This window comes from Amblyomma maculatum, chromosome 7, assembly GCF_055883805.1.
Source record: "Amblyomma maculatum isolate TAMU_Amacu chromosome 7, ASM5588380v1, whole genome shotgun sequence".
Classification (NCBI taxonomy): domain Eukaryota; kingdom Metazoa; phylum Arthropoda; class Arachnida; order Ixodida; family Ixodidae; genus Amblyomma; species Amblyomma maculatum.
In genome coordinates this window covers 17,663,426-17,689,165 of record NC_139350.1, presented here as the reverse complement: position 1 = coordinate 17,689,165, position 25,740 = coordinate 17,663,426, and the positions used below count along the sequence as shown (strand labels likewise).

Below are 25,740 nucleotides of genomic sequence, written 5' to 3'. Positions count from 1 at the left end.
CGGCGCCGACACCGACTGTCGGCCGACTGTTTCCGTCGGCGCAGTGTGACATAGACGCAGACATCAGGAAGACGCTCTGTTGGCAGACCAAATCGGCGTCATGTCGTGCTAGTGTGACAGGCCCTTTAGTGACTATGCCAAGCGTCGAGATTGACGTATGCTCAAAATCTTCATATGCGATTTGGACGAATCCTCTGGCGATTGAAAAATTGCATATCGTAGTTGAGGCAAAACCGAATAATAGTCTTTTATTTTTGCTGTTCTCGGCTGAGACTCCACTGCTTTCTACTTTGGTGGTCCGTAAGCGCGACGCAAAACACAATGGACGCAGCCGCAATATTCATGGCTGCTAACATCCAGTAGAATGGGGTGTAAGAACCCATTTCGTCCCTGAAGAAACCTGTAAAACAAGATAGTGATGACCTCATGAGATAGCTATATAAATTTCAGTTCCCTTATTTTTGACCTAATAGCGCATATCTAAGATTAATGCAAAAACGATTATAGAAAATATAGCAATTTTTTACATTCTGGCTTTTTATGTGTCTACTTTAACATAGATAAACCATTGGCAAGGATACAAGGACAAAGGTGTTTCAAAGCTCGCTAGAAATTCGGGGGAACGTTTGAGAATGCTTAGGTGCCAAGTGGGAAACTTTGAACACGGCCGCAAAGAGCGCAACAGCCTCTTCATGTTTCACCATACAGAGCAGACACGGCCATGACTCCCGCTCCTTTACGAGCATTTACACGCTGTAACCTACATGAACGCCCACGTTTCTGCTAAACATAATACATGCCGACCAGCTATGCGGTTGCAACAGACGCGCCGCCGCGAGCGTAAACATCGCCACGGCCTGTCATTAGACTGCTACCAACTATACTCGCCGCTCGATCGTCAGACACACAAAACTTCACATGCCGTTCCTCGTATGGTTAAAGAACCACACCTCTACTTTCTACATGCACCCACCCTCTTCATATTTCTGTGACGGACCGTAAAAAGTTGCGGACTGCAATCAGATCTTCCGGTGATCGGGTGGGCAATATTTTCTCTTTAAGAAAGAAAGTGAAGAGCGCATATCTTTAAATACAAATGTACACTTTTTGGGCTCAGAGTCATCAGTTTAAAGGCACTGATTTTCATTTTTTTTTTTGTAATCATCGGACTGATTTTTTGAAGCGCAAACAGTGCGTGAGGAATTGAAGAGACAACAAACAGGACCGAAAAGACAGATTCTGGCCATCCAGATACAAAGAAACTCTCCGAAATCGATGGGACCTCACCACCTCCCATATCCCGGGAGGCAAGGCGGCAGGGTTGATTCCATGTTGCCAGGGGCATTGGAGTCTAAGTTCGGATACCGAAGCAGATAAGCAATGCGGTCGTTTACTTTTATCTATAACTATCAAATACATATTTTAGCAGATGGCACGACCAAAACCTACGTGGCATGATTGCAAGCAAACAGAAACTCTAGGGCAGCGACTCCATTTACAACAGAAGTCTCTTTACGCCAAACAGCTCTGTCGCACGCGTCCAACAGCAATGTCCAGCCATGCACTTCACTGCAGAATTGAAGATGACAGTTGGAAAAATCTCGGCACACTTACACAAAGCCTATTAATGCAACCCAGATTCTTGATGTGAAGAGAAAAATGCAAGGTAGTAATTAGTAGTAGTAATACGAATGTAATTGTTCATGTAATTATGAAATGTATCCTGCCGGTTCGAGTGGTACACGTATCTTAGCGCAGATAATACTGACCCCTAGATTTCTGTAACTAGTCTGCGAAACAAGGCATTCGCTAAAGAGTTCAATTTTAATTAGCTATACTTCTAGAATAAGCGCATTGGATGTGAACTACCTTTGCTCATGCTCTCGATGTTTTTAAGAGAATGCCTAAAAAATTGTGGTGCTCTATATAATGGTGCCTACGAGTCCCATCATGTAGCCAAATCTGAAGCAGCATTTGTTTTATAAGACGACGCTATTTTTGTCTTATGTTATTAGAGCATAAGAGAAATATTATTGCATTTTTTTCTTCAAACTGCTATCCTAACTATGCAGCTATGTTAGTAAAAGCATAACTGCTGTGTTTTTCTGTGCAGTGAATCAGTTCTCCATTCACGGAGAGCGCCTCGCTACTAACAGTCACCCTTCACGCTATGCTCTCAAAGAATTGTTGTGGCTGTAAAATAAAGCATATTTGCACGTACAGCTGCAGCACGCCCCCTTAAATGCTTCGTTTACAGTTGGAAAAATATTTGTGCATAACCTTTATTTGTTCCGATCATTCTGTGAGAAAAGCAGAAATAAAAAGAAATAAAAAGACTCATGCAGAGCATTCCGAGAAATTAACTATTACAGTTGAAACGAATATACACGGCATCGTTTATTGAAAGGTTTTGTTATCAGGCTGCTGTGGGACATACTTTCCGCCGTCACGTCTGATTAATAATTTCATTAATATTTATTTATACAACATATCCCTAATGGCCCTCAGTTCGAGGGTATTACATAGAGAAGGGGGGGGGGGTGCCGGAATATGATCAAAAGTCAACAAATAAACCACAATTACAAGAAACAACAAAACAGATAAAAGCATATGAATATTTGCAAAAAAATAAGACACAAAATTAAGCATTGAAGCTTAAAAGGGGAAACAAACATGAAGAGAGCGGCAGATAGTGACGTTGATATATGTTATACAATGTCTCACAAATAACGGCATGAAAATAAAGCCAGAATTACTATTAACAGAAATACAAGACAGAAACCTAATGCAATGGTAAGATAACAATGAACACAATGAGCTGTGTCATCCTCAAGCGGCGCTTTTGTGTCGGCATTTTGTGCAATGCAATTTCTGCTAGCAGACAGCGTCACCTCACAAGGTTACGTGCGACTTTCAACGCGTTCTTCAGATGAAGCTATCTTTTCTTTTATTTTAAATGGAGGGATCGTTTTACTCTCTGGTCTGGCCCTTGTGAGGGCTGGCAAAAACCTCACAACGTTATATCCGCGCTCACGCATTGCGGCAGTCGCGTCCACTAGAGCGACTGCGCTGACAACAGCTTCGATGGAATTTGATAAAAATTGAAGTGGATCAATTTACTGAGTCGCGAGTCTTGTGCACGGAAGCGGTGGCACAAAACGGCCAAACGTTCCAACTTGAGATCACAGGCTGCAGCTTTGGGCTGTTTAGACCTTTTCACGAGCCTCGGCGAAGCCGATTTCACTGGACTGTGGGGCTAGTTTGGAAGAGATTGTCTTCAGATTTTCCTATACTACGAGCACAGCCTAGTGTGCAATATGGCAGCGCCCATGAGCACTTTTTGAAAAGGTTACAGCTCGAATAAAATTTATGGAGACAACAATACTCAAAGTACTGCGGGTGAGTGTTGCATTATTGAATTTGATAAAATGGCCGCGGTGTGAGGTGGTGCGATATTTGCATGCGGGAACCACTTATCAGAAAGCCTCATTCTAATACACGCTATATTTACTATATTTAGTAGAAATAAATGTTTGGATGAGCGAGTGATCCATAACAGCTGCAGAGCCGCGGTTTTGCGACATCCATTAAGGAAGCGAAGTAAAGTAAGCATTTCTTTTCCTTTCTATCGGGCTCATTACCCACACAGAGCGACTCATTTAGTTTCTTCAAGTAAGACTTCTAGTTGTCACTCATGAAAAACATTATATTCCAACGCATTTAGCAATTGCTTTTGTAATAGCCTGTAATATAAGCGCACACATAGTAATACTTCTGTCTCCAACAGTTGAAATGGCACATCGGAAGTGTCCTTGCGTCCTGTATGGAGTGTCAGACTTTGTACAGTATATTGTTGTGCATACACATTTTCATGATGCTTGTTTATTTCGAATAACTAGAACAGGTTCACGGGGATTGCTAGCCGCCTGCGTTTGTCAAGAAGCCTCAGTAGAGGAAGCTGTTCAAGCGCTTAAGTTTGTAAAGACATCTTATTAAGTAATAACTAACCCTTCCATCTCGATGGTGCGACAGGTTCATGCCAATGATACTTCTAATTTCTAAAGTTTATTCATAATGAATGTTTCCCTTCCGAATTTGAGGTTCATCCTCAATCGAACAGAAGACTTGAATAGCATTCTCATTTTAACATTTCAATTATATTAGACCGGCTCATAATTTTTGTTTCATATATAATACCATAGCGTATTTCTCTCAATATGATCATTAGGTATTAAAACTAGATTTTCGTGAATGCTGCCCTCCAGAACCTATGGCTTAATTGGCATTCTGGTTTTATTACGGAAATATGCCACAATATATAACCGTCGAGCTTAAATTCAGCTTACCTATCACTGTAGGTGCGGTCAGGAGCACTGGCACCATTCCGAGGCCTTGCAAGCCACAGGCGAAGCTCAGGCTTTCTACGCTGAGGTAGTCGCCGTACAGGACGGCCTTGACGCAGAGCAAGAATCCTCGGCAGACACCAAGCGTTGTCGTGAGTACCGCAAGGATGACATACTCACTCGTGAAAGACATGAGAACTAGGCTGGCTGCGGAAACAGCTAGGCTGCCCGCTGCTAAGGGGCACCTACTGTTTGGTATTTTGTCGGAAAGGAAGGGCACCACAATTCGACCCGCCAGCATGCCAAGTGCTGCAAAGGTTTGCAGCTGGTTGCATTAGCTCAAGGTGCAAGCGTTTTTGTCGATTCCATACGCCACAATGGTTCCCTCATGCATAGAACTGGAATAGCCTACGGCCACGTATACCGCAACGAGCGCGTAGCTGAGCGAAAGAGAACACAGCAGTGCTTCACCATGTCGGGTGCTTTCACAACCAGATATTTTGTTCGGGGACAGTTGCCCTGGCATTGGACTAGGTTCATGTCCTGAAAAGAAAAAATACTTTTTGCGCTTTCACCTGGAGCGTCCTGCACAGAGGTTTGTGCTGCTCCAGCATGTGGGTTTCTAAAATCTTGCACTTTAATGTTTTCTATATTCACAGAACCTTTTGCTTTCTGTAGCGACTTTATGTGCATCTGTAGAGGCAAAGTGCTGTGGTGCCCGCCATTGTCACCGGCAGTGTCACACAAAAGGTAGTCGGACGGAGATACTCCGTTACAAGAATTACTAATACTTGCAGAAATTGTTTGCTCTGTCATCACAGGGCAAAATTTTTTCCTCAATAAAACACATGGTCCAAGCAGACGCGGATTTTTTAGCAACATCACGAGAGGTATTGAGTGCGCTGCTATAGCGCCCATAAGAAGGAGTGCTGGCAGGGAACCGTAGTTTTCAGAAGTGGTGGCTAGTAAACTTGGTCTTACGACGCCAGACGCCGCCCATCCGACGTACTTGAAGGCGGTCGCTGTTGCGCGATACTTATCGAAACATGTGAGAGTATAGAGGGAAAGAGTTTTTATTACGATTCCTGCCCCTGCACCGGAAAAGAAAAGAAATTCAAATTATTCGAAGGATTCCATTTTTCTTTAAACGAAAGTGGTCATGGGTGTGTACATGCGCATCCATGCGTGTGCATGTGAAGGCGTATCTGAGCATTGTCCTTCAATCGACATACCAGAATTGTCATAAAAAGTGGCAAGTAACTTTTAAGTTTACATCCCAGTTGACAAAATTGTTCACTAACTTGCGTACAATTAGTGATGAAAAAGCCAGATGCTCAAAGTGGGTAAAGGTACAGCGGTGAGAGTGATAATGGTTTAAAAATATAAGCAATTTGTATAGACTTTACTAGAAGCGAATGTTCTGTTTTCCGAACCACAAGCATATGCCTGCTAAATTCACTCTTAATACGGTTGTGTATTGCATTTATTTCGTTACCAGTAGCACTACACTCTTAGGACAGCAATATTTATACTTCAGCACAAAATGAAATTAGGTTTTGATACTGGGGGAAGTTCCGCAAAACCACTTCTAAGAAGAGTTGATGGAGACATTTCCAAATTTCATGTTTAGGGTACACATCTATTCGGTAAAATCATGAAGGATGAATTCTGCACTTCGCTACCATTTTAAGACACACAAAATAACTAGAAACTTTTGAAGGTTAAAGAATAAGTAATAAGCTCTCCAATTAAAATACTGTTGTTTCGACGCGATCTCAGGTGTTCATAGAATTTATGATTATTCCGGAAAAAACTTCTATTTTGGTTAATCAAAACAAGACTTCATGCATAAAAAAGTTCCCAAGGAAGCGGGATCGCATCCCTGCCGTGGTGGCCGCTTTTCGAAGGAGGCGAAAACCAAGGCTCCCTTCTGCTGTTCGATGTCAGTGCACAGTAAAGAACCCCAGGGGGTCGAAATTTCCGGAGACCTCCACTACGGCCTCTCTCATAGCCTGAGTTGCTTTGGGAAGTTAGACACCAGAAACCACAACCACATGCTGAAAAATTCTACGGATACAGAAAACTAAAAAACAGTCTAATTAAAAGATAAAAATCAAATCTGCAATACCCCTCACCATATGCTGCGCCGACAAGTGCGCTCATCCACACAATATTTGAAGCAAATGATGATGGGACCGTGCTCACGGCCACCAGGGTAGCGCCAAGAAGAGTCATGTAGTACACAGGAACCTTTTGCTGGAGGACCGTGGTAAGCAAGCCTGCGTAGGGGCAATGGTTAGTCTCCAGCAAACCGCGGATCATAGTAGCGACCAGGATCGTGAAAAACTTTTATTTGATGACATTCAATTTTGTGCGATGTAGCATTATAAATACAAGTGACGTATATTTTTTTCACAGAGGACAACGATCTAGGTGAGTCCTTGAAAAGCACGTAGCATATGCTTAGAAAATAAATCGCTCTGACACACGAGAGCTGCAGCTGCAAAGTTCTTCAAGCATAGAAAACAACTTTGGGAAATTATCTTTCCCCCAATAGCAACTCGAGAAAGCTACCATTCCTCTGAATACCTACAAAGCTACCATCGTTTTCGTGTCAAATTTGTTTTTTCGCATCAAACTTGTACTCTTAAAGTCGATGTCACATAAACTTATCTCCAACTACACAAGTTATGGGCCTGTAAATAAATATTGCTTGTCGCAATCCTTTGAAAGTGTGCGTATATATTTTCTAGCTTTCGCTCTGCTGTCTACCTGTATCATAAAGAAGAAGCAAGATGCATTTTTAGAGTATGATGTATGAGTGAACTTTTAACTTACGCTCTTGTGCCGTACTTTTAAATGTTGAGCTTGTGTCCCCAATAATGCAACACCTTACACAGGGCGTGATAGTGAAATAATGCCGCAGGCAAAATAAGCTTCCGCAGTTGTTATGACAATTCAACTAGGGTTAACCAGAATTAAAGCACAACTAATTTTTTATTCTATTCTTGATTGCAAACGTATACTGCTTCAGAACGTCGCGGCTGCAAAGTATGACTTTGGAACCTATCTTGGAGGGTAGCGGAAAATAACTTTATTTATTATTCGGCCGCTACTCCTTCAATTGGGCAGAATAAGACCCAGCGAGTCAACTGTGCGGGTTTATGCAAATATACCTTGCAAAAATTCACTTGGCAAAAGTGCGTAGCTTTGTAAAAACGAGCTAAACGAATTTAACTGTTAAGCAGCCTGCAAAACAAGCAGTCTTTGTGCATCCTTGATCTGCAAAACTGAGTTTTCATATTTAATTTCGAGTGGGCAGAGTACGCACCCAGTATTATTCAAATATCCATATCATGCAGATTTGAAAGCTTCAAAAAGTATCTCCGGAGTGGCGCAGTAGTTAGAGCACTCCAGTACAATGAAACGAAGAGTTGAGCTAGTTGACACATACTTGAAGGGAATAGCAGCGCAGAAAAGAGAGACGAGGAAGGAAGACAACACTGGCGCTATGAACGGCAGTTTATCAGAAAGAAACACGCAAAATATACTCTTTTTACAACCAGGAGTGCATGTGCAAAACCAGACGTCAAAATAATAACTTAGTCTTTGGAATCAATATATATTAGTTCACAGTCGTGAACAGCTACAGAAAGGGCACGTGCTTACACACGAGTCATGTTGTTTGAGAATATAAAACGCTTGACTGATTTTTCTTGTTAGATTATCTTTCTGTTTGTACAAAATTATGGTTTCAATAAGAAAGATGGACACATGATTTTTCAGACAATTTAGATTGGTTGTTAAACCGACACTTCCAGTAATTCAGAGTACGATTTGAGGATGGTGCTCTATCAAAGAAGTGTTGTTGACACGTAGGCGGATATTTAGGCACATTTTCGTTCAGCCTAAGTAGGTTTTCCTGCATGGGAAAGGCACATCATACACAACTCCTTCTGCGCCAGGGACAAACCTCAGGTCATGCCTTACCTGGCACACTCTTTTTGTTTTTCCTAATTTCTTATTGTTTTCCCTTGTTTTGCATCAACCATGGCGCATATTTTTCCCACCTTATGGTGCGTAGATTAAAGATCATCTACCCCCTCTCTGCCACCGACTTGGTACAAACGGGACATTTGATGAATATACGGCAGGAATGCTCTGGGGTCTCTTCTCTTCTGCATTTGCTGGATACAAGAACTATGATATCATTTGGAAACCCCGCTGTTCTTAGCCTCTGAACCTGTCGATAAAACTGTCACTGATAGCATGCACACATATTTAGAAATGGCGGCACCTAAGCAAGATACTGCTATACCATATTTTACAATCTTAAAATGCGCGGAATGGTAAAATAATAAAGGCTTTTCGGATCACTGCAGAAAAGACCAGCACACACGATCTGGCTTCATTTTCCGTCTGATATCTAAAAATTCAGCTCATTCCTATGAGGCTTTTCAAAGGTGAATGTAAGGCCGTATCCACTGTCCTCAAATATCTTAACACGTCAAGGACCTGCCTGTCAAAGTCACCGGGATGCACAAAAACAAGGTAATCACCGACATACCTGAAGATGTGTTTTGTATTGACCGACAGGTTGCTTATAATAGCTCTATTTACATAGGTAAGAAAGATGTGGCTTGGTACAGGCGCCACCTTTGAGCCTATCCATAGCCCCTTTTTTTATTATACAGTCTTCCCAATGAACTTTGTCCAATCAAGTACTTTGTCCAAAGATGCGGGATCGAATCCGAGCCTCTGCGGCCACTTTTCGTCGGTGGCGAAAACCTAGCCACCCGTGTGCTCCGCGATATCAATGCACGTTAAAGATGTCCAGGTGGTCGAAATTTCCGAAGTCCTCCACTACGGCATCTCTAATAACCTGGGCCGCTTTGGGGAGCTAAACCCCATAAACATAACTAAAGCAAACTTAAAAGTGCAAAAACACTAAAATATACCCAGAGAGATCATTTACGCTACCGACATAAACACAGATGATTTTACGTGTATGACCTCCGAAAACTCCTGCGTGCTTTTCCTATTTTATTAGCTGCACCACCTTCACCATCCGGTTTGTCTGTCTATCAAAGTGTAAGCGGCTCTAATTGGTTGTATCTTCATTCGTTTTATCTCGCCAGGTGTCTTTGTTTTTCCAGTTTTCTTAAGCATTCTTTTTTTTAACTTCCGGCACGACTAAAGATTCTATAAATGGCCGACCACATAATCCCTTCTTAGGTTGGTTATCAGTGTTCCAGGCTGTGCCAATGTAGGCTTTGCGAATGATGTGCTGGGGACAGGTATTAAATTTCGGGCTATGTTTATGGCCATGAATTGATACGTGGTCGGCTGATCACACTTGACAGAGCCAAATAAAATGTCCCAGTCTGCAGCCATCAAAAACTTGTTCAGCAGTGCTCAATGGAGAAGGCGGGAGGATGTGATATAAAAAAATCTCTCTGGGCCCATTGTGTCTTCAGCAGCGCTTGTCTTTCTTTCTGTACTTGCCCCAGTCCCAAATGTTTTGAAGATTTCTGGCGTGGTTGAAAAACTGAAAAGCTTCAAATATATATATATATATATATATATATATATATATATATATATAAAAGTGAAAAATTGCTTCATACTGTTTCCAAGTTTATTTGTAGTCGACGTTTCGGCAGGAGCCCTGCCTTTCTCATATATATATATATATATATATATATATATATATATATATATATATATAGGAAGCGAGCCTCACGTTATGCTCGAGGTAACTGCTGTGCCTATAGAAGAGTTATTTCAGAGGTCTCAAGCTGTGCTTGCATTTCAAGGAAAGCCTTTTTACGCATCAATGCACAGCTTTGCGCTGACACAAATGGGGTAAAACAGTGCAAAATAATGGTTATATATTCGCTGTCAATCACCGCCAAATTTAGAGAAAATATCTGGGTAGCCGGCAGACCACAGTTATTTCAAAGCGGACGGGTTTACCACTGTTCAGTTTTCAGGAAAACCTTTAATGCGCTTGCAAAATGTTCATTAAGGAGCAACTGGCGGCCAGACTTCCTGCGAAATCATTAAATCGAGTGCAAGAAAAGCCAGTGATAATCAATCTCTGCCAATTGCTCGAAGACGCTTTGAGAGATACGAAAAAAGCATTTGCTTATTTAGCAAGCAGTGTCTGTTTTTAGCATAAATTCATCTTTCATTCAGCCCTCCATTATGATTTGTTACTGGGATGTAAAAACGAAATATTGGTTCACTGCTGCTCGACTGCCTTTTTTTTATACATACTGCAAAACAGAACACATTAGCTCAGCATTGGAGCCATTATAAGAAATTAGATAATCTCAATGCGTTGGTCAAGCAAAGAATAATGATAGACATATAAATGGTGTTATTACAAGCACTACTTGGCAGGTCTGCAGTGTTAAGTGGGAAAGTGCATTTTGCATATGTGTGGTGGCTTCTGATGTAAACCGCGCTGAAAACGTATATGACATTTTTTAACCCGACGTACAAGGTCATCCGCTTCTAGCTAAACATGTTCACTGCTTTAAAGCAACAATGCGTCCATCGCAGACGCATATCTTAGCGAAGCGATACAAGCACATAACGATCCGGAGATGGTGCTTCGGGTGGCCTAACACTTAGCTTTGTAGTGTGGCCAGATAGCACGTAATTACGCTTGGAAACGAGTGACTCTGTTATAGCTGTTTTCGCCTACTATTCAAGGCTGCATCACATTCCCCTATGGAGAAGTAATTGTTCATCATAAACGGTAGAAAAAAGTTTCAGAGATTTCGGTTGTTCAGCAGCTCTCACCAACGACATGTGGCACATATATGGGCTGAGGCCAAGTCGTCCACGTTGAACTGCGACATGAACAGGACGTATAGGAGGCCGAAGCTGGATGAAGTGAGCATGACGAAAAATACAGAGAAAGCTGCCACGACAGGGATCATCCAGCAACGGTCTTGCAAAATTGTCGGAGACATAGTTGTTTTTCTGTAAGAGTAGATGCTGTTAACGATGAAGCTTTTTACCAGAAATAAAGACATGTGGAAATAGGAAGTGGTTCTATCAAAAGTACAAGTCTGAATGTTGGAAATGCTGTAAAACAGAGGCTGTCTGACGGATAGAATGAAATAACGCTGAATTGCTGCTCCTTGCATACGCGAGTGATGTGGTGATACAGAACTCACCTGCCGATTAAGTTCAGAAGCAGTGCAAGAAAACCTTGCAATATCCAGATTATGAACTACTAATAGTAAAAACAGAACTCGGCAGAAACACCGTGCATGTTATACTGTTTTATTAGCATTAAAATAATATATATTCATTTGATTGTGATCGACACCTCAATGCCTTGGCAGCTGCACAATTGAAGGAAAGCCCATAAATAGTATCATCACAAGGAACGTCATTACTTGCACAGTATTTAGTCTCTTTTTGTACCTTTTTAAATGCCTAAACGCGACACTCTTCAAATGTCTCTGCCTGATGCCTGACATCAAGCAAAAGCTTCGTTCACACTGCACAGTTTTTGAATTGTGAAAACTTTCAACCTGAACTCGCTTCTGTTCCTAATAGGTTGATTCTATAAATCGATTCCTGCACAATAACAAAACGTTATTTTTAAATCTGCTTATAGACTCCTTCACTGCGTTCAAAGAAACCCAAACTGTGAGCTACTGTGGATGTCCTGTTTTCCATAAATATCATAACAAACTGTTCACAAAATAAAAGATAGCGGCTGTTGCAAGCCTGCGGTTTTGTTGCGCTCAGGAATTTCAAAAAATCTAGCCTATATATGTTCGCCCTATGCGGCTCCCCCTCATAGAACTGTTGAAACGTTCACAGGACATTCCTTGCTGCCCTCGCAAACACCAAGGTATGCCACGAACAAGGCTTGCGAAACAAATGATTTATGAGAAGCTATGAGAAAAAACGTGTTCCGCTGTCTTTCACAACATTCCACATAGTGCTTATTCCTAAAACCGAAGACCCTGATAAGCGTCTGTTGTGGGGTCTTATCGCCCGATAAGCCTCACCAACGTCAACTACAAATTTTTCATGAAGGTGCTAGCGAAAAGATTGCAGGGTGTTATAACAACGCTCGTAGGCACGCGCCAAACATGCGGCATAAAAGGGCGAAGTATCGCCACTAACATACACGTGGCACGATCCATACTAGAATGCTGTGACTCATTTGATGACCGAGTGGCGATGATACAACTAGACCTGGCAAAAGCCTTTGACCGCGTTTCTCACGATGTTTTGTTTGCTGTATTAGATCATGCAAATGTCGGCCGAATAATATTAGATGGCGTTAGAATGGCATACGAAAACTGTACCACACGGGGTGTTGTGAATGGAGAACTCACTGAAAGCCTCCAAGTGCGATCTTCTGTGAGGCAGGGTTGTCCACTGTCGCCATTGTTATTCGCAGCCTACCTTGAACCGCTTTGCTTGGCCATCCGGAATAATGAATGCATAACGGGCTTCACGCTACACTCAGTGCATGTGAAAATCCTGGCTTATGCCGACGACATCGCTGTCTTTTGTGTAAATAGAGAAAGTATTTGTGATCTGACGAATGTAGTACAGAAATTTTGCAGCTGCACAGGTGCCCAGATAAACTGGGAAAAAAGCTGCGGTTTCTGGCATGGTAGCTGGGAGGTCACACCCGAACACTATTCTGGGATGCGCTGGTCAACCACTCCAGCATTGTATCTAGGAGTGCCCCTTGATTCTTACCGGGACCCAGGTCCGTACTGGCATCACCAAGCATCGAGGGCCGAGGAAACAAGTGATGCGTGGCAAGGAAGGCAGTTATCCATGTTCTCGCTTGCCATTATATGTAATCTGTTCCTTACTGCTAAAGTGTGGTACGTGATGAATGCGCTCAGTGCTTCGAGGACAAACATACAAAAACTTCACCGAGTTTTTGCCGTTTTCATTTGGGCGTCGACCTGGGAAAGGACGAGCCGAACAAATTTGCTTCTCTCCGTACAAAAAGGAGGGCTTGGTCTGGCGCATTTATTTTTGCGACACGTTGTCTGGCGTTTTATGTACCTTCGTGACCAAAATGATGTCTTCCTCGGAACAGTAATCCAAGTTCGGCTTGGCCGACTCCTTCCTAATTTCCTTATCAGTTCGTGTCTCAATGTAGGTGGTACAGTAAGAGGGTACTTCCGAGAAGTGGTGCTCGCGTACAGATTGCTGCATGTGCGCTTTTCCATGGAGTATTTGTGCAATGTTAAGCGGAAAAAATTGTATGCGGACCTAGTGGACACAATGCTTCCTGTACCGATATACCGTTTGTCGCACTGTCCAGGCCCAGGAGACGATGTACTCAAGAGAGTTAAGAAGATGCCAATATCACCACCAGTCAAATCATTTTTCTTTAAACTCCACACTACCACATTATCAGTCAAAACATGGATGCACGCTAAAGGCCTGTTCCTCCCTTGGTCAACAACCTGTTTCTTGTGTAACAGACCTGAGACAATAGAACACTTGTTTTTGGACTGTTGGGATGCCATTTTTTCTGGGATGTGCTTCAGAGAACTTTAAAAAAAGAGCTACCTCTAGATGCATATGGCATACGATTTTTACCTTTTCCTAATACAGAGGAGTTTCCCTTTGATACAATAATGCTCCTGGGCTTCCAAAGCTTATGGAAAACCAGAATGCAGTTTAAGAATGCAGATATACAAGTCAATCCTGTACGAGAACATTTCATACACAGTGTTGTGCGGTTCAGGGAAGTGCATATGACACTCCCTGAGCAGCCACAATGGATGCATGTGCTTGACAATTTGGTAAAACCGAAAAAGTTTTAAGCCCCCGTGTCACGCGAAAGTGTGCTGGCATGTTTTATTGTTAATCGCCTTGTTTTGAATGTCCAAGTCGGCAATAAATAAAAAAAAACTCGTGGCTTAGTGGTAGCGTCTCCGTCTCACACTCCGGAGACCCTGGTTCGATTCCCACCCAGCCCATCTTGGAAGTTGCTTTTTATTTATGAAGTGCATGCCGGAATATATCGCTCACGGCCAACGCCGCCGACGCCGACGACACCGGCTTTTCAGCGACACGAGCTCCTTAACGCTACCGCGTTAAAATGCACGCCCCTGGCCTACTACTGACTTTGTAGCTCAGCCATCTCCGCTGCTTCGTACGCATAGAACAGAAAATAGAAAAGAAAAAAAGAAAAGAGAGTGAGAAAAGCGTTCCTATATATATGCGCTGTAGCGGAGAGAGCGGCAGCGGCGGCTCCGACAGCCCGCGCCTCTCCCGTGACGTCACTCGGTTCGACGCATGCGCGAGTCGTTACATCTCAACTATGCCTCATGCCGATCCGGACAGCACGAATTTTTCGAAGGCCATGAGGCAAAGCTAGTTGGTCCAGCCTGTGCAATCTTCATGGGAGACTTCAACCGCACCCTTTACACGGAAGACCGCCGTTTCTCGCGCGGCACACCCAGACGACTTTGCCGTGACCAAGGAAGCGCCCAGGCCCTCCGAGATTTAGTGGACGAACTTGATTTAGAGACAGCTGGCGCTCGCTGCAACCAGGCAACGCCGATATGACCTGGACGGGACGTGGCTTAGAGAGCTGCAAAGATCGTGCGTATGTGTCTGTAAAAATGCTGTCCACATTGGAATCAATTTAGGTCTTCCAAACTGCCCTCAGCGTTCACAAGCTCCTCGTTCTGCGCATCTGCGCGGCAGAGATCATAGCGCGCGCCAAAGGGTGCTGGCGCTTAAACACGCGCCTTCTTGGCAGCGAAGGTGTGCAGCAAGATGTCATTGCGACCGCGAAAAAGTACCTATCCCCCTCCATGATTGCCTCTACGTGGGACGATTTGAAGACTGCGGTGCGGGACTGCTTACAAATTGGGGAAAAAGAAAAGTCCTGCGAGGAACGCGAAGAGATCCGCGTCGTCTCTGACACTAATCTCGTCCTTTCCGCCCCACTATCTTAAGTCCCCAGCATTCCGGCAGCACTCGCCGCTCTCCACAAGGAGTTCCACCAATTGTTCAACCAACAGCACGCAACAGCACGCGCCGAACGATAGGAGTGCGAGGCCTGGTGCTCTCGCCACCTGCTGCGCCACCGCAACAAAAAGCGACAACCTCCACGCAATCAAAGATCCTATCTCCGGTGTCATCACAACATTGCCGGAAGACGTGTTCAAGAAAGCGCGCCTTTTATTGCGAAAGCAATACTACTTTCACTTTTCAGCCCTTCGCGTAGCGAGGAGGTAGCTGCCATTGACCTTTAGCGTGACCTTTGGCACGCCGCCAAGCACAGCTGCCCAAAAACAGGGGCCCCAACTCGCGCCGTCAACTCGAGAGGCGGTAGCTACCAACGGCACGGCCTCCAAGACCACCTGCGCGGCGCGCGGGGGTGGTCTCGGAGGCCATGCCAACGGCGACCCAACTCCCGCTCCCTCCGTGAAGACGCGCTACAGCCAAAGTGACGTCGTCCCATCTGCCGCAAAAACAGGGGCCCCAATTAGTGCCATCGGTGCGCGAGGCGTTGTTGTTGTTGTGGCTGTAGGAAGAAGGAAAAGAAAATGCACGGGGCTGCTACTGGATCTGTAGCTGAGCCAACTCCGCTGCCACTGACCGCGACCTAACTCCTGCTCCTTCCACGAGGGGCGCTACAGCCGCAGTGACGTCATCCCATCTGTGGCAAAAACAGGGGCCCCAACTCGCGCCGTCGGCTCACTAGGCGGTAGCTACCAACCGCGGAGCTGCAGTTGTTCCCCATGCTCCTAAAGCTGAGAAAAATTATGTGGCTGCAGCCGCAACTCCCGCCGGGGGTGCACCGTTGGATACTATAGGAGGTGTGCTAGCGCTAGGTGGAACCAACGCAGTATCCAGGGATGCTTTCATTTCTGCTGGCGTAAAGAATGCCGTTGCAGCCGGTGCCGGAGCGGCAGTTGTACATTCTGCCTTTGCCTCACCCACAACCAAGTATATCGTTGCAGCCACGGCACTCCTTGCCTCGCTACTAATTATACATAAACTAACCAGGTAGCAGCCCACAATAAACAATAGTTGAACCATATTCCGTGGCCAGAGTGAATCACTGCATAACCATAAGCATAGCCACAAGCACCACAACCAGCTACACCTCCAGCTGAACCTAGGCGTAGCCATTGCTATTGCTTTCCCAATTACCAGTCTTAACCAAGGTAAGCCACTGCCAATTTTTTACAAGGAATTGTACACTGCTGAAACATGCGACACGGGCTCTTTCGCCATACAGCGCCCGGAAGACAAACCAAATGTTTGGTTTGGTTTGTGGGGTTTATCATCCCAAAGCAACTCAGGCTATGAGAGACGCCCTAGTGGAGGACTCCGGAAATTTCGGCCACCTGGGATTCTTTAACGTGCACTGACATCGAACAACACACGGGCACCTTGCTTTTCGCCTCCATCACACCAAATGTGGATGGAACATGGCTTACAGACGAAGAACTGTTTACAGTTCTTAAGTCTATGAAACCGAACAGACGTGCAAGGACAGACAGCCTATCATCTGCTTTCTACATGCGTTTCTGGCCGCTTCTGAAGGTGGCATTCTCCAACCTACTTAAGACACTGTTGGAGGAAGGAAAACTCAGCGCTAGCATGAAAGAGGGCCTGCTGACACTCATTTGTAAAGGCCAAAACAGAACCATGGATCTCAATGCATGGAGACCCCTATCACTTTTAAATACAGAATAAAAAATCCCGACGAAATGTCTTGTACCGCGCTTGACACCAGAGCTCTCTAAGATCGTTGGATCACATCAGACGTGATTCGTGCCCGGCCGATCAGTCGAACGTCATGGCCTCGCATTGAGCAACACCATCACCTGGCTTAAGTCCCGCAGATAAGGAGGCATCATGCTCTCCCTTTATCAAGAAAAAGCATTCGCCAGGCTCAGCCATGAATACCTGTTCAGCCAATTACAGCACGCAGGAATAGATAAGGGGTTTGTGCGCATGATGCAAACATTGTATGCAGAACCGCGGTCTACAGTGATAATCCAGGGGAGCATTTCTACTTCATGCAAGGTCACGCGGGGCGTCAGACAAGGGTGGTATACACTGCTATACACAATAGCGATTGAGCCGTTGTTACAGCACTTTGCCACAGGCCCCTCCATCAGGAAAATTCCTTTACCTGTTGGCTCCCCGAGGACACTAATTTTTGGCTATGCCGACAACATTACCATCATAGTTCCGGATGCGTGCTCGGCGAATGGATTCTGCAAATTGCAGGTGACTATGGCAGTTTAAGTGGGGCGCGCCTAAATAAACGGAAGAGCTCTGTTATGCACCTCGACCGCAGCACCTTCATGCAGACATTCCTGCAGTCCATGAAGACAGGATGCTGGGCTTCTAATTTGAACCGAGTGACGCCTCCATGCACAAATGTGAAAAAACGAAAGAGAAGGTGATCAGGAGGATAGGAAACCTGAGAGCTTTAAAATGTCCCCTCACCACACAAGCAACGATCATTCGTACCGTCCTCATCACCTTGATAAGCATCAGGACACGCACCATGAACATACCTACTCACACCAATAATACTCTGTACAAGCACATATTCCGCTTCCTTTGGCAGGGGGCTCCAGATAAAGTCCGAAGATGCGTCATAAAACAGCCAAGGTACAGAGGGGCCGTGGCTTTCCTGACCTCTCTGCTCATACTAGGACACTGCATTCTAGGTAGACAGCGCGCGCAGTGGAATGGGATATGCCGTTGCCAAGGGTTCTCACCAACTTCTTCCTATCAACCAGGCTCACTGCCTTCACACAAAGGCCTGTATCACACAGCTGCCCTCGCGCAGGGACGCCGCTAGATTTCTACCGCATGGTGGTAGAAGACTTGATGCTCCTTAAGGAAAAGTCTGACGAAGACCCTCTTGGTATTGACTTAAAAGTGCACTTGACCGACTGACGCCAGCTCTTCCGAAACACCTATCGAAAGAACTAATGCCCGCTGAGCGCCCCATGTGGAGTTGCATCACTGCCAATTTCCTCGATGCGCGTCGCGCGTCGTTCATGTGGCGATTCTCGTGAGGCATACTTCCAGTCCGCCGACGAGCATTCGTGTCAAGACTATCGGGCTAAATCGACACCTGCCCATTCTGTGGAGTACGGAAGGCCGCAGAGCACATTTTTTATGATTGCATCCTGCCAACCGCACTCCTCGATCAGATGAGAGATTTGTTCAAGCTTCCAGGCATCACGTGCTGCACGGTGAGGTACCTCAAACCGCTGCGAAGTGAAGTACGGAAACAATTCGTCTTAGCACTCGCGGAAATGAACTACCAAATCTGTGTAGCGAAATGCCGCACTGCCTTCAGCCCCAAGACGCCGTGTCTCCTCGAAGTGAAAAATAAGATCAGAAAAGAGCTTTGGTTCCACCTTCACAATGGAGTACGGCACCTTTGCGCAAATAAATTTTATGAAGAATGGAGACACCCAATGATCATATTTAAAGAAGAAAATGGAAGAATAGAAGTCTGCTATTAGGAGCCTTGCTCGCGTCAGGCTTCAATCTGCCGGGGCGTTGCGTGGGTGGTGCATTAGCACTGCGAACCCGCCCCGGCGTAGCGAATTTAGATTGCATGAGCCCCTGGCTGGGATGCCGCCCGCAAAACAAAAACTGCCACACCCCTGTGGTGTGGGGGGCATTGCCCAGATTTGCCGTTGAATGATGATGGTTGTTGGTTGAGGTCTGTACCCTTACAGGAGGGCTGCACCCAGTGCACCCTCCCCTTCATCTGACAAGGCAAGGTGAACTGGCACGCGCACAGCTGTGGCTATTCTGAGACCACGACATACGCGAGACTCGGAGCTGACTAGACTAGTGAAGCTTTTCGCTTCAATAAATCGATGAGTTGAGCTGGGTGAGCGCACGAGACACGTGCTGCATGCCTAAAGCCTCGCGCTGCGCGCCATCAAAAGCGTACCTGGTGCATCCTCCTTTTCATGTGACAAGACAAGAAGCAACGCTCCCACCTCAGATCAAATACATCGCACGAACGCGAGATTAGTTTACCACTAGCTCAAGATCACAGGCGCCGCACAATTTTTCGGTTTTCCCCCGAAGGTTTGCTTAGGTGTGCTTAGGTGTGTGAAGAGGGCACAGGATTGCACTTTCAGACGCACTGGCCATACGGTCGGGTTCGTCAGCATTCCCTTGACCAAGGAGACGGAGCGAATAGGCAACAGCATCTGGGCGAGATCTTTGGACCTGCAGACCAACCGGGGGCAACGCTCGGGCGTTACGTCAAGCACAACATTTCGGGCTTCCTGCGCCTGAATCCCTGAGAGACGCGGGCTCCTGACCTTGCCTACCTAAGGGCTTCATAACGGCGCTGCTGGGGCGACCTCAGGCGGCAAGTCATCGCCTTAAACCAAAGCTTCCGGGCCCTCAGCTGCGTGACCAGGTAACGAGCGTTAACTGTAAAGGGTGTTCCTACGGGCATTTTCCTTGCACTATGATAAATGATGGTTTTCACGTATATACAGCAGTGAAAGAAGCTGGTTTTATTGCTGCGCAATTTGACGAATGATTACAGGCCTAAAATATGTTCGCGGCGTTTGTTGTTGTTGTTGTGGCTGTATAAAGAAGGAAAACAAATTCACGGGCCTGCTACTGGCTCTGTAGATGAGCCACCTTCGCTGCCTCGTGCAGGCAGAAGAGAGAAAGTAGAGAAAAATTTGGAGGACGCTTAAGCTTCGCCTTGAAGAATGGAACGCGATGTCGTTATCGCGCCTCATTTCTGGCGTTAAGGACCCCGTGTCGCCGAAAGATCGTGTCGTCGTCGGTTGCCGCCATCCCGCGTCGTCTGCTGTTGGCCGTGAGCGAAAAATCCCAGAAGCATTAATAAATAAAATCGAGTAGGAAAAATCGCCGACCTAAGGAATCGAACGTGGGCCTCCGGGGTGCGATACAAGCACGCTATGAGGTTGCTGGCTACAAAAAGGCAATGAAGAAAATAGATGGTTGGTTGTGGTTTATGGAGCTTAACCTTCTAACATGACATGATCTATGATGGCATGACAGTGGAGGGCTCCAGAAATTTGACCACCTGAGGCTCCTTAACCTGCACTGACATCTCAAAAAACATTGGCGCCTGGCTTTTCGCCTTCATCGAATATCGACCGCCGCAGCCCGAATATATATTACCAAACTAATTCTTGTAAGGAAGTGGTTCGGCCAGACTTCTTGATGAGGAGTACAGACAAAATGGTCGACCTAAGCCCAGTGGTTCAGCTCGTGGATCGGTGGAAGATGGTTACGGTTACCGGCCGAAGATAGCGAGCATATTTCGCCTTTCCTAAGCCTGTGGGAACATACTGCGTCACTGTGCGGCAACAGAACGTGTACATTCCCTAGACTGCACGACGACAAATACGGCGTTTTCCACACGAAAGGATTTCCATTTTCAGGCGCGTATTCAGCTTTGATATTTTCGGTCCGATCGACCTCCGTCCTGTAAGGTTGTCTTAAAGGTGATTGCGTTCCACGCTGAGCGCCTATTCGGCCTTCCAGTGTCTATAGTTCAATCGCGTTTCCACAATTGAGGCTATTTTACAGGCCCGCATTGGCGTCTGCACGCTCAGTAGCATGTTTTTCACGTGAGGTCTTTTCGAGTGCATTTCGGAATGTCTTGCAGGTGCGAGCAGTGAGAACGGTACCAGTAGAAGAAGCACATGCAGACGTTTGTACGTGGCGAGCCACACGCGGACACGCGGTCACGAAATTGACGAATTATCGCAACCCACGGACGTGGGATCATATCCTGGCTGCAGCAGCCGATTTTTGAAGTTCGCTAAAAAATAATGCGCCCACGCACAGTGCAACAAAATGTGGATAATAATGAACCGCAAGAATTCTAAATTCCCTAACCCTCGATTACGGCGTCGAGTCGGCTTTCCTCTGGTGTATACACCGTATACAGTCAACAAAACCAAATAAAGATAATTTACGCACCGCTCACAGTCTACTCTCATTTGTGGTCAGAACCCTCTCTTTTGGAGAAGCGAAATATTGTATAGTTCTACTTCGTATGTGCTCACCTGAATCGTGTCTTGACAACTAAAGACGAAAGGGGACAAATAGCTACCGCAGGGAGATATTTATTCTCTAATCACCTCTGGAAACTCCTACATGGATTATTGTGCTATATCTGACGTGTATTCGAACGCAGTCTGACCAACACGTGGGTAGCATTTCGCGTCATCACACTTTAGTTATGTCTGGTGGACGGCACTTGTGGTTTTTGCGCACTCGGGCGTATGGTCTGTGGTGGTGGTGACCAACGTTTAATGAATTTATAAGGGGTGGAGGTATGCATGAGCCGGATCTTTGAAGATCCAGCCCTTACATAAACTAGGTGGGGTCCCTAGTACGGGACCCCAGTTGTGTCGACCGCTGCCTGGGCATGCTCGACCAAGCATTTCGGGCCTTCAGGTCATAGCAGCCGAGTAGGGTCGCCTCCCAGTCCTCCCGAGTGGGGTTGGGGTGAGGAGGAATAGACGGATTGGATAGGCAGGCCAACACCATGTGGTAGATGTCCGAAGACTTCTCCGAACAGTGCGGGCAACTGCTCGTGAAGGAAGGATTAAAATGTTTTAGTGCTGCCGGGCACAGCATAGTGTGGGTAATAGTCGGAGTAGAAGCCGCTCCTTCGTCTTAGGTAGACCTTTACTCGGACGAGGGTAAAGGCTATGGCAAGATTGATAAAATATACAATGTCTTTAAAAGAATACGCGGGTTCGAAATCCAGATCCTGATCTAGGCGGTCGAGATGGTAAGCCCGTAAAGAAAGCGCGCGGGCGGCGGTGTCGGCTGCCTCAATCCCCTCGAGACCGATATGAGCAGGAGCCCATACTATTTTCCAATAAGTGGGGTCCCAGGTATAAGGGCAGTTTTGAAATAGTCGGTCGGCTAAGTATAGTGTCCAGCCTTGCTCGACGTTCCTGCAGGCCCTTCGAGAGAGAGATAATTGTTTTGGAATCGGTGTGGGTACCTGCCAGTGCAATGGCGACCTCCTCCGCGTGAGTTATGTCACGGGCGCAAAATGTAAGCCTGTTAACATTTTTGTACTGATAGACCACTGCGGCCGTGTACCATCCCCCATGGTGGGGGCCGGAGGCGTCCACGTATTAATGCAGGGTTTCGACCCATAATGCCGGCCCAGGGCTTCCGCCCGCGCCAGGCGCCGCCCATTGTGGTGTTCACGTGTCATGTTAGGAAGAGGTCATACGTGGATGACGCACCTCCACTCGAAAGACGTACATGATCTTCCATAAGGGTGGTATGTTGGATGTGTAGCCGGGCAAGGAGGCGGCGACCCGACATTGCCTTAGAAAGACGTGTATATTGGTTAGTTAAGTGAGCCTCTCGGATCTCCCGGAACGTGTTCACCATACCCAGGCCCAGTAGACGCTGGTTGGTGGTGCTCATGGGGAGATCGAGGGCTCTCTTAAACATTTTGCGGACGATGACTTCGAGTGCATCCTCGTCTTGTTTCCGAAGGTAGAGGTAAGGAGTCGAATACAGGATTCGACTGGTCATGAATGCATGCGCCAGCCGCAAGGTGCCTTTGCACCGCACCCCCCCCCCCCGTTTGTTAGAACCCCGGCGAACCATGCGGCCCACGTGGTCCTCCACCTTATGGAGTTTCGCCAAGGTAGTGTCCGACCGTCTATGTAGATGAATGAAGAGCCCCAGTACCTGGATTTCTGTGCGTTAAGGATTTGGTACTGTTTCCAAAGAGAGCTGAATTGCGGCCGTACACTTTGCTGATTGATTTACAGGAAGGGAAAGGTGCTGTAACTGTCACTCGTTTATTGTGAACGCCTCAACCACTCCGTAAGAGAAGGGAGAAAGGTGGGATGCAAGGGGAAAAAGAGAAATAGGAGCCGTAGGGGAGGGCTACACAGTAATTTGGAACACCTGGGGATCATTAACGTGCGCTGACATCCCACAGCACACGTACGCCTCTTCATTTCACCTCCAGCGAAACGCAGCCGCCGAGGTTGGGTTCAAACCCGGGTACTCCAGCACATTAGTCAGGCGTCTTACCACTGCACCACCCGGTGGGGCGTACGCTTTGGTGAGGGGCGATTGTGTACAAATTCAGATTTTTTAGGGGAGCATTGAAGGCCGCAGCGCCGAGCACAACGAATCATTATGGTTGCCGCTTACTGCAGGTTGGCCTCAATATCTCCAAGGGAACCTTGCGTGGCCCACAGGGTGATGTCATCGGCATACTGCGCATGCAACAAACCAGCGCCAGCACCCAACTGGGCCGGCAGGTGCATCATATTCAGATTGAATAAGAGAGGAGACAGCACTGCACCCGGTGGTGTTCCTCTGGTCCTCTGGTTCCAAGTTGGAACGGACCATGTTCATTGTCCTGGATTTCAATGTAGGACTGGCGATCTGTCAAAAAATGCCCTAATGTATCTGAACGCGTTGCGTTTGCAGCCGGTTTGTGAAATATGAGTTAGTATTACCTCATGAGAATTTTAACGAAGGCTCCTTTCAAGTCTAAGGCGAATATGACCCTGTCGTTGTGGGGACATTCGACCGTGTCAAGAACGTCCCGGCTAAGATGTAGCGAAATATTCTGTGCGGGCCTGTACGGGCGAAATCCAAACATGGAGTCTGCAAAGATGTGTTGATTTTCCATGAACTCGGATAACCTGTGACGCACCATCGTCTCCATTAGTTTGCCCTGACACAAGGTTAAAGAAATCGGGCGAAGGTTGTCCGTGTTTATGGCCTTGCCAGCTGTTGGAATGAAAGTGACCAGAGCAGTCTTCCAATCGATGGGGAGTGGCGCGTCCCCGAGCGAAATTGAAATAATGTAATCAATAAGAACTGGCAGGCCGGGTTGGGTAAGTTAGCTAGTAATTTGTAATTTTGTCCCAATCCGGGGCTGTGCGCCATTTAATTTTCGCCAGGGCCACCCGTAGATTGTGGAGCTGGAACGACTCATCCAGCTCTGCGTTCTCCGAACCTGCATAAGAGTGCGCCGGTGTCACGAAATCGACGCACATTCTCATCAAGCCGGCAACGCGAGGCCCGCGCGGCGTCGCGTGGAAAGCTTGAGAAAAACATCCTTCCCCGCTCGAGAGAGCGCGTAGCCTTGTACGCGTCGCCGTCGCCCTCTTTCTCATCATGCGGCGATGACGCCGACTCATCAGTCTGGGATACTCGAGAAAAATCTTCTATGGGACCTAGCCAATGACGACGCGCGGCTCGATTGGAAGAGGAGAAAGCGCTATAACCAGCGAAGCTAAGTGTGTGTGCGCGCTAGCTTTGACGCGTGCTAACAAACAGACGCGGTGCGCCCTATTTAAAGAGACCGCGCGCTTGTTGAGTCAGTCAGTCAGTCAGTCAGTCAGTCAGTCAGTCAGTCGGTCAGTCAGTCAGTCAGTCAGTCAGTCAGTCAGTCAGTCAGTCAGTCAGTCAGTGTTTGCAAAGTCTTCGCTAGTGCTTCGGCTGGACTCCCGGGGATCAACCGCTGCTGCCCACGGACCTGCAAGGGAGCGGCGCTCGTCTCGTATGGCGGCCAAATCGTGACTCTTGAGGCGTCGGACTGCAACAGTGCACGGTGAACAAATTGGTGTTTGTTTATGTAACTCTCTCGTGTTTCATCTTTGTAAAGCCTCTATGTTATTGAATCATTCTTGAGTTGCATGCTTAGCGTTTGTTATTCTGTGAACCTCTCGTCTGTGCATTTCAAGTGATCTTGTGTATCCCTTTGTATCGTTTCTTGCTGTGCATAAATTGTGTTTTGTTTGTTACTTTTGACTCCGATCCTTACTCTGGTTTGGACAGGCGACCGCTGAGCACCAAACGACCACCCCCTTCTGTCACTACAAGGTAGTTGAATTCCAGCTGAGCTTGCCACGCAAGTCGAGGGCATCTCCTTTGCGACCGGAACAGCTACCCCCACTGACTCTAAGGGTGTCTGGGAGTGTGCGCACCGTTAAGGGCGCATTGTTAATAATACCCCGTAATTATTAACGGGTGACAGCCGGTCAGCGGCGGTCCTGGGTAGAGTACAAGTAATGATCCCACATGTGCGCTAGCTGAGTTGTGTAGCCCTGAGAGCTATGTTTGGCACATTGCAGATGTTTCTGAGTTTCTATGTGTGTCTGCGTTCGGTCGATAAGAGCGCGGAAGAACCGCCAGGTGTTCCTGCTGGACATCTCCCGTGCCGCTGTGTTGCAATGATCGAACAAGTTGGCGTCTGCGACCCGTATGTTCGGCATCGTGCCGCATTGGAGACCAACAGGAGTGTGGTGCAGTCCTGTCGTGCACCGTGGCGCCGGCAGACGCTGCGGAGAGACGACTCCGTCGATGCAGCCATATT

The 25,740-nt window shown here is 46.6% G+C and overlaps 1 pseudogene; it reads right to left on the bottom strand.

Annotated features, from left to right (window-relative positions):
- Positions 1-248: 248 nt before the first annotated feature.
- Positions 249-4,737, bottom strand: LOC146182768 (uncharacterized; annotated as a pseudogene).
- Between the last annotated feature and the right edge of the window lie 21,003 nt (positions 4,738-25,740).